We start from the raw sequence: 15,334 nt of genomic DNA, 5'->3' as shown, positions 1-15,334 counted from the left end.
TATTGCCACTCCTCCGTGTTCATTTGTAGCATTTTTATAAATGAAATTATACCCAGGGAAATGAACCCGAGGACTTGAAGTTTTAAGCCATGTTTCATTTAATAAAGCTATATCTATTTCTTTATCTATTATGAGTGATTGAAGTAAAGGTTTTTTATTATTTAAACTCTGGATGTTATGCTGTACAATATTAATACTATCCATTATATATTAAAGTTTTTAATGAATGTTTCTTTAATATGTGTTGTAGTCTTAATCTCACTAGAATTTCCTATACTTACAATAGTGCTTATTATGGCTTCTAAAATTTTTTGATTATTAATAATGTCCTGGGCTGATATCTTTTCTGGAACAATTTTAACATTTTGAGGATTAGCTTTTGTAAGAGGTGGGAAAGATGTTAAATTATTTGTTATGTCTGCATAAGTAGAATTATTAACTCTCAAAGATATGTTTTTCTTAATTTTAGAAGCCTTAATTGGGCACTCTTTAGAAATAGCTAGGTGATTACCTCCACAGTTTTTACATTTTAAAACTTCTGATGTGCATTCTTTATAAGAATGATTCTCTGCACATTTAGAACATGCTTGTTCATTAAAACAATATTTTGCAGAGTGATTGAAAAGTAAGCATTTAAAACATTGTAAAACTGGAGGTATATACTCGTAATTATGAACCTTATATCTCCATCCATCTAAGAAAATGCATTGTGGTAATACAGTGCCAGAAAAAGTAACAGTAATAGCATTTAACGGAACAAATGTATTATTTTCTTTTTTCATAAACCTACACCAATAATATCAAGATCACTACTTATTTTTTCAAATAACTCCCTATTGCTAATTTCTTTAGGAATGTACCTGACTACCCCAACCCTTTCCACAGAGGCAGCTGGGATATATGCTCTTAAGTTATTCTCTTGTATAAATTGGGCATTGAGGAAATCATTTGCTAGTGCCGCTTGTTTGAATATTATTTTTATTTTGCGGGCGCTTATTCTAGATCTTTCATGGACCCCTTTAGCATTTTTGAAAATTTTTGATAAATTTAGGGGGTTCATATTCCCTATTTTGGTGTCTTTATTGCAATGCTCTACGAAGACTATGAATTCTCCATTGGAGGTAGTATCGGGATATTTTCTTGTGTAAGAAGGCTTTTGAAATGGTTTATACTTATCGCCTGGGCTGTCGAAAATTTTTCTTTTCTTTGATGAAGACGATTTGTAACTACTTGCATCATCTCCATCGCTTTCACCTTGCATTTTGTTTGTTTTTCCTTTTATTTTATGTAAGAAAACTAGCAAATAAAAATTTAAACAAATTTTTGTTCAAAAAAGGCGCCTTCCTCTTCCCGCCAAAAAGAGCAAGTCCTATATATGCGCTTGATGTTCAGTGTTGCCAATTACCATAAACTAAAAATTCGCAAATTTTTCTGAGATTTTGATTTTTATTTATTTATTTATTATATCTTATTTTTTTATATTTATGACATATACTTATCTATGCTTCCTTTGGTCGTCGTTGCCATAGTAACGGACTTATTTACGTGACTTCATAACTATTCTTTACAAATAAAGCACTACAATACAAAATGCTATTTTAACTACACAACAGAGTTGGCGACGAGGATGTCTACGAACTTGCAGAATTGGAAGAGGATTCGCGCCTCCATACGAGCACAATTTACGAGGTGGGAATCATACTTAAAAACACATGAGAATCTTGATTACGCGGAAACTCATGTCAGACTACAGCGCCTACACGAAGATATTCAAATAATTCGAGAACTGCAACAAAATATAATATCTGAAGTACCAGATGAGGAACTGGATAATGAGATTGAGACTAGTTACAATATTGAAGAGGAATTTATTTCTATCAAAGTTAAACTTCTTACCATGCAACAACGAGCTGAAAGTAATTCTACAACTACACGAATACCACAATTAGCTACAGAGAACAGATGTACACGCTGCGATACATTGGAGAAATATTTAAACAAAGAAAACCTACAATCTAAAACATTTTTTGAAGATCCAGCTAACGCCGTGGACATAACTGAAGACGCCATACACGACTCATTAAAATCTATAATATTTACGGATGAGAGTATAAAAAACAAAGTACAGAACGAACTCTCATCAAGAGAAGAAAATATGAATACACAATATGAATACAATTCCGTTAACAAAATATACGACATATTTAAGGATGAAAAGGACACGAACGACACTCAAATAGGGAAATATTATACAGAACAGAACGAGAACAAAAGGCAGAGTATTATTATTCAAAAAAAATTGAAAAATACTATCAACAGATTCAAATACTATACAAATGCGACACTCGAGTTAAAAATACATATTAAGCACAAATGGAAAGAAAAGGAAGAATGCGAACAGAATTATACGACTGAAAGAAATGATTTATGTACCAAATTTTGGAGACATACAAGATACGCATACAAGAAAAGAGCTGCTGTAATATACAATATACATGGAATAAGGGAGGAGGAGGCGGCTACTAACAATTTTAAGCCGTACCTACGACACTACAAGTCCTTACTGATGCTGTAACGATTTGACGCCGGCACTGACTGGAGCTTTTGCTTCCTGCGCAAGCATTCAGGAATAGCGGGGGAAAGCTGACATATACTTATCTATGCTTCCTTTGGTCGTCGTTGCCATAGTAACGGACTTATTTACGTGACTTCATAACTATTCTTTACAAATAAAGCACTACAATACAAAATGCTATTTTAACTACAGAACAATTTACATAGTGGATGAGTGGATGAGCGCATTAAAATCTCTAGCTAGGGTAGCTGGTTCGAATCCCGCCAACGGAACAAAAAGTTTTCAAAGTTCCTGGATCATGAATGTGTAGGTATTAATAAATATTAATTATGAGTATCATATTATAATAAAAATCTCAAATACAGTTTATATTTTATGTAAGTACACAATACAGTAACAAATGAGAAAACAAATTTAACATTTGCTTTTTTATGACTCATTCTTAACTTTCGTTAAACTTCCTACCATTGTTTTTGTATTGTTTTCTCATCAATATTGTACCCATTATATTTCGTTGACCTAAACAACGTTGTTATTTTATCGCATTCTTTTCGAATGGACTTTATTCCAATGGTAAAGTTTATCTGGTGATTGAAAAATCAGCACTTACTATACAATACTTAATAATAAATTACAAGACCACAGCAACTAATTTTTCAATTCAATTCAATTCAAATATTATTTATTGTGAACACAATACATAGAGAATACAAACAATTTAAACAAGATTTTACATAGGTGTCACAATGGCGGCCTTATTACTATTTTTCCCCATTGATTAGGCACCAGTCACGTATCTGGCAACCCGATTATCTACGCACACAACAATATTTGTGCATTGTTTTACACACACTACAATATTGAGGTGCCGCATTCGGGAATCTGTGTTTTCTATACAGCGCGGTATCTAGTCGAGCGCGCGCGCGAGACCAATCATTTATCTAAGCTTAACCCACAACTAGGCATTTTTGCGTTGTCGTCTGTCGAGTCTAGTTAAGTACGTAGTACATACTATGTCAGTGGTGGGAATCGATATGTTTCGAATCTTTGAATGCCTATAAAATCAAAACTACTAGGTATTTTTGACAGCAACAAAAACTAGTGTATTTGTATACATATAGGCTTTACTGTGACAAATTTTCAAGCAATTTGGCTTACCTAGTAACATTCTCCATTCAGTCGGGCGGTCGGCTTGTCGGGTGCGCTGGCGATCCGACAACGTCCGACCAATATTAATAACTAGCTGTTGCCCGCGACTTCGTCCGCGTGGACTTAAGTTTATAGTTGTTTCCGTACATCGATTAAGTCGTTTACGCGCAAATCAGAAAAGTATATTGTGTAGGAACCGCATTCAAATTAGTATCCCCAATCTCCATGCCAAACATCAAAATAGATTAGTTTAGGCGAGAACCATAAAAGTTTATTGCGCGGGAACCGTACATTTTCCGGGATAAAAAGTATCCCTTGTATCCCGAGACTGAAAGTATTGCCATAGCAAATTTGATCAAAATAGATTGAATAGTTTAGGCGATAATCATAAAAGTTTATTGTCCGGGAACCGTACATTTTCCGGGACAAAATGTATCCTATGTTTCATTTTCGGGACTCAAAGTATCTTAATACCCAGCAAAATGGGTCCAGCCGTTTACGCGTGATGTCGTGACCACGCGAAATATGACGTTCCGCGCAGCTTCGCCCGCGTAAATTAGATATTTCACAGACAAATGAGTCCACAAAAAATAGTCTATGATCCTTCACGTGGTCTACTTCTTATCTGTGCCAAATAACAGAAAAATTGCTTCAGTAGTTCGTGAGATAAGCCCTTTCAAATAATTTCCCCCTTTTTTCCACATTTCCCTCTATTTCTTCGCTCTTATTAGTCTTAGCATGATAAAATATAGCCTATAACCTTTGTCAATAAATGGGCTATCTAACACTGTAAGAATTTTTCAAATCGGACCAGTAGTTCCTGAGATTAGCGTGTTCAAATAAGCCCTTTCAAATAATTTTCCCCATTTTTTCCTCAATTTCTTCGCTCCCATTAATTTTAGCGTGATAAAATATAGCTTATAGTCTTTCTCAATAAATAAGCTATCTAACAATGAAAGAATTTTTCAAATCGGACCAGTAGTTCCTGAGATTAGTGCGTTCAAATAAGCTATTTCAAATAATTTCTCCCGTTTTTTTCCATACTTTTCTCTATTTATTCGCTCTTATTAGTTTTAGCGCAATAAAATATAGCCTATAACCTTCCTCGATAAATAGGCTATCTAACACTGAAAGAATTTTTCAAATCGAACCAGTAGTTCCTAAAATTAGCGCGTTCAAATAAGCCCTTTCAAATAATTTCCCCCCGATTTTTCCACACTTTCCTCTATTTCTTCGCTCTTATTAGTATTAGCGTGATAAAATATAGCCAATAGCCTTCCTCGATAAATGGGCTATCTAATACTGAAAGAATTTTTCAAATCGGACCAGTAGTTCCTGAGATTTTCGCGTTCAAACAAACAAACTAACAAACTCTTCTGCTTTATAATATTACTAGCGGCCCGCCCCGGCTTCGCACGGGTGGACATTGATTTTTAAATAATTTTTTTTCAATCTTTATTTCTTAGTCAATCTTTATGTTAAGCAGAACATAAAAATGGTTTACACTATTTAGCCTGTAACTACTATATTATAATTATTATTATACACATTTTTATTGTATTTTTTTTTATATTTTAAGTGTTATGTTTGATTTATAGTTATAGAAATTAATTATAATAGCAATCAAAAATAATAGTCATTCAAAACGTAATGAATTAATGAAGCACTATAATATTATCCCATCAATGAAGCGGCACCCGGCTGTCGCATAACTATTATATTATAAATCTATTGTGTCTGCCATGATCCCATGATCGAGCTAATAATAATTAATATTTACGTGGACTCTCCGGGCGAGCACACCCGCGCGGCGCGCCTTGACTTTGACTTTGATTTTAATTTCGCCATAACATTAAAACCAAACGTCCAATTTTAATCATTCAAAGACCAAATATTATCTACATTACTTAGTAATGAAATAATTTATTTTGATAAGAATTAATGCCATGAGTAAAATAAAGGCATTTAAATGTAGTCCAAAAACATTTCAAGATTTTTTAATAAAAAAATGGTTATTGTGCCTCACTCAACATAGATACAACATAGGTATAGTGTGTCGCGGACTTTTTTGTAGATATTTAAAAGATCTACAATTACTTAGAACATTTTATGGTTCTATCTTTTATAGTTTAGGCAGCGTACGCGAAAAAAGTAACATTTCTGGTTGATTTTTTACACCTTGCGTCCGAAAATCCCAAATATCTTACGGAACCCTATTTTTTTCCAAAATAAAATTTAGCCTATATTCAGCAGAATTAATGTAGGATTCCAATAGTAAAAGAATCTTTCAAATCGGTCCAGTAGTTTCGGAGCCTATTCAAGACAAACAAACAATCAAATCTTCCTCTTTATAATAGTAGTGTAGATTAGTATAGATAATTATGTCGGGCCGACCGCTCAACAGACGGCCGACCGAATCGGGGCGTCTGTTAGGGCTCTTATTGATAGTACAACTCGGGCGAGTTAACTTGACACCTGGCTTAAATTTTACCCCTCCCTCGCTTCCCCGCGCAGCACCCCGCTCTCGTCGTACGCGTCCAGTAGCGTTAGCATATTATATCTGTTACCGTTACACGTGTGTTATTGAGTTTGCGTTTCGGAGTTATTTGTTAGTAGTTAATGGTTATTGTTTTTGGATTTTTGTTGAGTTTTGTTGTGTTATTTGTTAGTTGTTACGTTTGAACGTTAAATTTGTTAAGTTTTTGTTATTCGTATTAACGTTTGAACATTGCCGTGCGTCTGTGGTATGAATTAGCTACTCACGGAATATATTAATATGAAGCTAGATACAAATTATCGGACGCATCCATAAACCTCGTATTCCTGCTGGGGAACCCTTGGGCGAGTCCAACTCGTACTTGGTTAATACTGTGGTTAGTGTAGCCATATAAAAATAACTAGTTCCGGTAACGTAATTTTTTTTTGAAATAACTTAAAATAAAAAAACTTTTTTTGCACTCAGTACTTAAGAGAAACGTCAATTGAACCAGGTGTCATGTTAATTCGCCCGAGTTGTAAGTACACGAACATAACAAGAAGTACAGGGAAATCCCCCGTAAAGTACCCAGGGTTGCCATTGTCGGAAATTCGAGATGCAATAGTAAAATTTATTTTTCATACCCCAATCCTGCCAAATTTTTAAAACTTCAACCGATCATGCCATAGGCCAAATCCTGCCAAAATGGCAGGAACCTGCCACAAATAGTCACCCTGAAAAGAAGTTTAACTTGCGCATGTATGATTTCAAAAAATATGAGGCAAACGAAAAGGAGGAATAGGATGATGATACGGTTTTGATAACTTCGCATGTTAAAAATTTTAATAATGAATGTAATCTTTATTCAATAAAATAAATCACTAACTTACTATGTAACATTTTATTTTATGAACTACAAAACAATGCACTAAATAATTAGGCAAGTAAGTACCGTATATAAAAAAATCTATACCTATTTAGGAGTTTTTAGGGGGATTTGGAAAACACTTGGGGGTAAATTTTGGTAAGGGTTGACAACACTGTCACCAACGTCCAAATTCCAACAGTGAATAAAGTGATCTGGGCTTGTTACTTGTACCACAAAACCGTTTTGAGACTCAAACAATCGAACTAGAATGCCGCATCCTACTCTAACAAACGTGAAATGACGTTATTAGAGCAGGACGCGGCATTCTCGTCCGATTGTTTGAGTCTCAAAACGGTTTCGTAGTAGGCCTACAGCTCCGATAAGTGTTCTCTGTTCTGTGGTGATCTGTGATCAGCCGGCGTCCAGCGAAGGCAGTAGGCAGAATGGTAATTGAAAGTTTTAATTTCTCCGATGTTGCGTTTTACGAGAGCGGTGCATATATAGAAGTTTTCTCATTTGATTTGGTGTTTAAAAAACCTTTTGAAACACAATCTCATCCAGTTCAGGAAATAAAGTTGCACACGTCTGCAGAAAGTACATTTTCAATTCGATATTGTACTTCATATTCTACTGAATACAATAATTATTATGGCAGAAGTCAGCGTATTATGAATAATCAGCTGGAATTTAGTTGCAGTAAACCTCAGAATAGTGTTGAGATAAGAACTGCAAATGTAAAACAAAGTACTTACAGCCCAGTTCAGAAATTAATACAAAATGTGGAATGTAAACAATGGTATGCTATTAATAAATTTAATTGCGAAGAGGATAAAGACAGTCATATTTTTGTTGAAATTCATTGTTCTTCATTAGTGAAGAAGACTAAATTACATAAAACTTTAGATGCTTTGTTGACAAGCGAGCTGTTTTCTGATGTTGTTATTGTGTCTTCCGATGGCAGGAATTTTAATGTGCACAAAAGTATAATTTCGTGCAATAGTGAAGTCTTTAAAGCGCACTTCCTTCATGGAACAGAAGAAAATACTACTGGCAAAATTATGAGTGCATTTGATGCTGAAGTTATAACAGAGCTATTGGGGTATATGTACTCGGAGCGAGTGAACAATATGAGTTCAGTGTCAGAAAGACTTTTAGCAGCAGCTGACTTCTACAAGTTAGAAGATTTAAAAGGTCAATGTGAGGTATACATAAGTAATAATTTAACTGTAGATAATGCTATTGAAGTATACAAACTGGCGGACCTGCATTCAGCATCATATTTAAAAAAAAAATGTAAGATGTTCATTCATATGTACCGTAAGAATATACTTGAATCTTCTGCTTGGGCTGAATTTGATGATCCAGCGTTGATGAAAGAATTGTGTGATTTTTTATTACAGATTTAGACTGTGTCCTAACTAGATACAATAACTAACATTTCAGAATTTTGTGTTTACCAAAAACTATTTTTAAATTATTATGTAACATGTCAGACCAGGACAAAACATAGTATAACCACATATTGGTTATTTTTATTAGGAAAGGAGTTAATGTTGTGTATTATACTCAGTTAATTTTTGCGACAGGTTAATATAATATTATCATTAGACATTAATATTGTTACCTCAACTTACCTCCGAGTTTATACCTTTATGTCTGTGATCCTAATATTGTTGCTATCAATGTCATTTCAAAGCTCACTGCTCAAATTATTATTAATGATTTGTTATAGTGAAGTACCTATTCAAATAATACAGTATAGATATAATAAGGGACAAATAATGAATATCTATCTATGATAGAAAAGTGCTGTTACTTAAATGGTTTTTAACTGCACTTTTCTTGGTTCTAACACAACTTGGTGCCACAGTTAAAACTTTTACCAGTCAAATATTTTATCACTTTATTTTATTCTCTGCTATTTTATCATAGTCTTTTCTTACTCTAGAGCTGCTTATGTTGGTTCTTGAATTTTTAATTTAATGATGTTTGCCGGACACTTCATTTCCATCCTGATGTGAGATTGCACTCCATACCTTCTTTCTCCTTAGTGGCTGCCTCCTTGTTTTACTTACTTGTTACATTCAATAATTTTAATAATTATACTTAGTGTGGTGCTATACTATAAAATTTAAGGTGCTTAAAAATCTGTAATAATATAATATATTTTTTATAATAATTATAGTATACAATAGGTATACATTATTAACACTGCTTACATGCACAAAAATAATTGTCGTACTGATTTAAAAACTGCTCATAGCAAGCTACTCCAATAGAAATAATGATTTTTTTTTCAGCTGTAGGCCATATTATTACACTAAAATTATTAATTATTATACTTACACCTAACTCATTTTTTTCACCTTATAATATTATAGAATATTATGTGAATGTGCCTTATGAAACAAGTGTAAAAACTAAAAATTAAAGTAAGATGATTTTAGGAATTACATATCTATATCCCATGTTGGGACTCCCAACCATGAGATAAGTCACATTTCATACTGCTACGGCTTGCCTCATGGTTGTTTCTATTTAAAATGTACCTTACTTAAGGTGTGAATTCCAATTTCCATAGTTTTTAAGTTTTGTTCTATTATAAATTTAATTTTTATTCTATTTTTTATTAAAAACAGACAGGGTTACAAAGAAACGAAGAATTTAGAAATAAACATTAATATTGTGTGTCTGTTATTCCTACGCTCCAGGTACGTGGGAATCACAGACACAATAGATATTCAATTTTTTGGGAGTTGATGGGTTAATAATAATTGAGAAATGTAATAAAAATAAAAAAGTGACAAAGACAAAACATAGAATGCTAAAAAGACTAAAAATACAATAATAAAAAAAGAAAAACATGCTATTTGGTTGCTATAAAGTATTTGTGTATTAACCCCAATTTTTCATCATTGATTAACCCACAAAGTTTTTATTGTTGAGTTATGAATGCAGTCTTATTCTAAATGATCTAAAGAACATTTTTTTTGTGAGATGATTAAAACAATACTTATAAGAATATATGTTTTCGTTATATTATTATAAAGAATAAATATACTTATTTCGTTTTTTAAAGCTTTTTTTATTCAAAAATTCTTCTAGTTAAATAAAATATGGTTATTTTTAAGTATGTAAGTACTTACCTACCTTTCCATTTGTTTTTTGTCTCTCGATTTTGTTAATTTTTTTTGGTATTAAACTGCCTTTTTTAGGGTTCCGTACCCAAAGGGTAAAAACGGGACCCTATTAGTAAGACTTCGTTGTCTGTCTGTCTGTCTGTCCGTCTGTCTTGTCTGTCTGTCTGTCTGTCGCCAGGCTGTAACTCAAGAACCGCTATAGCTAGACATCTGAAATTTTCACAGATTGTGTACCTATATCTGTTGCCGCTATAACAAATACTAAAAACAAAATATTAATTTTTAAGGGGGGCTCTCATACAACAAACGTGGTATTTTTGGCCTTTTTTGCTCGATATCAATAATGGCAATAGGTAGGCACTTGAAATTTTCACAAAGGCCTAAAATATATGTGTACTTTAATAATTAATATTAATATTTAAATATAATAAAGATTTAGGGGGGGCTCCCATACAAAAAACAATTTTTGGCCAATTTTTGCTGTATAACGGTACGGAACCCTTCGTGCGCGAGTCCGACTCGCACTTGGCTGATTATTTAATTAATAAGAGTTAATGATTAGGTATAGTATACCTAATCATCTTAGTAAGTTTATAAATAAAAATGAATTATGAATTTTGTGTTCGGCTTAAAACTCGAGAACGGCTGACACGATCTGGCTAATTTAATTTTGATACTTAGGGTGGGTTGCACCAGAGGCGTGGTTAAAGTTAAAGTTATGGTTATAGTTAAGGCAAAATTTAGCTTAACTTTAAGAGGATACCACAGCGGCTAGAGAAATGAAAAAAAAGTACGTGTAATATCTATAGCTGTCTCCCTTACCTCAAGCCTATACCGCAGAACGCGATAGAGACAACTGCAGAAAATCCAGAAAATCAACGATTCGTTGTCCCCTGATTCCTTCTCCAAAACTTAACCGATTTAAGTACTTTTTTCATTAAAGATTAAAAAAAGGCTTGAGCTGTGTTCCTATGTTTTGCTTTTTTTGTATAATCTATCCAAATCTGTTTTCTGGACGTTTGAACACAGTGGAAAATCTGGCCATTTTTTTGGGTTTTTGAACGTTCATATCTTATTTAATAATTAAATTATGAAAAAAAGGAAAACATAGGGACATTGTATTAGTGGCCGTAGATATTCAGGAAAAAAATTATAACTCTACTAGCATTATCCAGGGAGGAAACAGGGGACAACGTTTGTATGGAAAAAATGGCGGTGTGGAATCCTCTTAACCTTAACTTTGACCGTAGAAATTGACAGATGACAGCCGGTCCAACAAGGTCATAATTGAACGTGGGCGAGGGCGCTGCTGGTAAAGAAGAACTGTCAAAAATGGCGTTTTTGTATGATGACAGCGTTAGTTCCTTTTTTCGCCACGTGCATTTAAAGCCTTGTCGAGCTCTATGGTTATGGTTAAATATGGCGTCCATTTTTGACTTTAACCAGAGATTTGACATTTTGCATTGTAGTTAAAGTTATAGTTAAAGTTAAGAGCTCACCTGACTCTAAAAATCAAACATCGTCTTTCTCTCTTCACACTCACGCCCGTCTTTCATATGCCAGGTGAAAAAGGACGGCGCGGAATCATCGCTGAGTTAGCTTTACTTGAATAAAAGACGAACTATAATGATTATGAAAAAAGTGTTTTGAGCAAATTTAGGTTTTATCAATACCTTTTTAGATATTAAAAAATATTAAAGAAAAGACAGCAAACTTCGAAGATCCAAGCAAAAATGTGTCTAAAACAAGGTTTTTTTAAAAAAGAAACTATCGAGCATTTTTTGAGTAATCGTGTTTTCGTCTTGAGCATTTAATCTTTATGAACTGAAGTAACTTGTGTCAAAAAATCAGTTTTCTAGACCTTACAGATTTTGGGATCTAGGTTAAAGTATGTAGTCAAGTTAGGGTCATATGGGCTCTTAATTGGTGCAACCCAACCTTATTGTTCGTGGAACCCAGAGAAGGTTATTTTAGTAGAAAAGTGATACGATGTAATAATAAATCATACTTAATTTAATTTTAATAACTTTAGTTTAAAACATACCGCTAGGTATATTAACTTTATGAAAAAAATAGACGTAGAACGCCATCTATGATCAGTTTTCAAGGCTGCACTATTTTGTTGCATGTTCAATCAGTGTCTCAGTATACTAATAGATGGCGTGACTTTTAGAATATTTGAAAATGTTAAAATTCAAATACCATACCGAAGTGTTTTGTATGAACTATCAGCAAAGTTGATTCATAGGACATAGACAGATGGCGGACTTACGTGGTTAGGTCGGGTTATGGTGGAGTTGATTACCGCGTTAAAAAATCTAGGTAAGTACTTAAAAAAGCTCTATGAAAGTATCACTGTGAACGCTCTAGACCTAGAACCTATATAGTTTGTGAATAGAACCGTTTTCCACCCCGAAGGGAAGAAAACGATTATTTTAGGTCGTGCCGAGGCTTGACCTTTCAGAGACCATCGTTAACTTTACCTCTAGGCCAGCGGTCAGCAACCTTTTGGCAGGCAAGGGCCACTAGGTGGCAAAACAAACTAAAGGCGGGCCGCCTAGGCCTCATACTCGTGCTCAGTATACCTATACATAATAAAATATAAGTTTAGTGTTTGTTATAAAATGACACAAACAGTTACGTTCTTAAAAGGCAATTACTATAACCTGGCAATATTAGAAAACATTGTTTTTGATACGTATAACGTAACCTACACATTCACGGGCCGCAAGTGTTGCCGACCATAGTAATCTGTGTTGCCGACCCTCATCACTCATGAGTCAGGCCCATAGATATCTCATGCCGACCGCTGCTCTAGGCTCTAATCTAATCTCTATCTTGTACCTATTATACTATTATGTATTCTGTGGCTCTATGTCAAAAAGAATAATTGTTTTTAAGTAAAGAGCGACTGTAATTGGCTGGAGTTGACAGCCGAGTCGGCTGAGCCGACAGCAGGAGCAGGTACATGAATTTAAATTTTCAAAACATTTCAATTTTTGTAGGTAGGTAGTTAAAAGTTCGTGAAACGTGAAATATTTTTTAAAACTTTACTCTTTGGCAATAAGTACCGTATTTTGGTATTTTGTTAGGTTTTATGTACTTGCGAATATAGCATTATTAACCGATTCGTGGCCACTGCCGCGCCTTCGGTCTTCTGGACTGGTCTACATACACCAACGTCTACTTTCCTAAACGGAAGCGAAGGCAGTTCATCTGAGGCAGAATCATGTTAATCAAAAGTTTTAATTTCTCCGTAGTTACGTTTTACGAGTGCGGTACACATGTAGAACTTTTCTCATTTGATTTGGTGCTTAAAAAACCTTTGAAAAATCAATCTCAGTCAGCTCAGGAAATAAAGTTGTTCACGTCTGCAGTAAGTACACTAATTGGAATTCGATATTCTAATTCAAATTCTCCTGGATACAATAATTATTATGCCCCAACTCATCGTAATAAGAATCAGCTGGAATTTAGTTGCAGTAAATCTTTGAATAGTGTTGAGATAATAACTGCAAATGTAAAACAAAGTACTACAGCCCAGTTCAGAATACAAAATGTGGAATGTAAACAATGGTATGCTATTAATAAATTTAATTGGGAAGAGGGTAAAGACAGTCATATTTTTGTTGAAATTCGTTGTTCTTCATTAGTGAAGAAGACTAAATTACATAAAACTTTAGATGCTTTGTTGATAAGCGAGCTGTTTTCTGATGTTGTAATTGTGTCTTCCGATGGAAAGAATTTTAATGTGCACAAAAATATAATTTCTTGCAATAGTGAAGTCTTTAAAGCGCATTTCCTTCATAAAACAAAAGAAAATACTACTGGCAAAATTATGAGTGCATTTGATGCTGAAGTTATCAAAGAGCTATTGGGGTATATGTACTCCGAGCGAGTGAACAATATGAGTTCAGTGTCAGAAAGACTTTTAGCAGCAGCTGACTTCTACAAGTTAGACGATTTAAAAGCTCAGTGTGAGGTATACATAAGTAATAATTTAACTGTAGATAATGCTATTAAAGTATACAAACTGGCAGATTTGCATTCAGCATCATATTAAAAAAAAAAGTAAGATGTTCATTCATATGTACCGTAACCGAATATACTTGAATCTTCTGCTTGGGCTGAATTTGAAGATCCAGCGTTGGTGAAAGAATTGTGTGATTTTTTATTTTATTGCAGATTTAGACTGTGTCCTAACTATTTTGCTTACCTAACATTTAAGAATTTTGTATTGAACAAAAACTATTAATTACACGAATTTATCTCATATTCTTTAACATGTTAGACTTAATGTAACATTTTTATTAGTAAAGGAGTAAATGCCATTATAGGTACCGTACTAAAGTATTTTTTATGTGGTAGGTTCTTATAATTATTATCATTTATATTGTAACCTCTGAGTTTAAATGGCTGTGCTCCTTATTTTGTTGCCATAAATGTTATTTCAATATTAAGCTGATTTTCTATAATTTAAGAGATATAATATCTTAGATAGAAGTATTTAATCATGTTTCATGTTATAAAATTTTTGTTTTTACTTACAGTCGTTTTTTAATTAAAAGGTTTCATATTTACATATTAACTACCTGAGCTTACCTACATTATGTAGGTAAGCTCAGGTAGTTAATATAAACTTTAACCTCTTTAGAAACGCATACCTCAGCAATAGATATTTCTATGTTAAGTACGGAGATAGTGTCACATGTCTCCATGAAATCAAAGCAGGAGTGCTGCAAGGCTGTATATTGGGCCCTTATCTTTACCTTCTATACACATTAGACCTTCCAAGTACTGATGAAGCTCTGACAGGCACATACGCAGATGACACAGCAATCCTCGCAGTAGACCAAACAGCCCATGGAGCATCGGCAAAATTGCAAAGAATCTTAAACGAAATATCAAAGTGGTTAAAAGGTTGGAGGATAAAAGCCAACGAGAATAAATCTGTCCATGTAACTTTCACATTAAGACACGAAACATGTCCAGAAGTAGAACTTAATCGGATAAAAATACCACAGTCAAACGATGTTAGATACCTAGGAATTTATCTCGACAGGCGATTAACATGGAGAACACATAAATGGAACAAAAGAAAGGCTTAAGCAGCTACGAAAGCTTTA

Source organism: Aricia agestis, chromosome 21 (genome assembly GCF_905147365.1).
Source record: "Aricia agestis chromosome 21, ilAriAges1.1, whole genome shotgun sequence".
NCBI lineage: Eukaryota > Metazoa > Arthropoda > Insecta > Lepidoptera > Lycaenidae > Aricia > Aricia agestis.
This window is presented reverse-complemented; position numbering follows the sequence as displayed.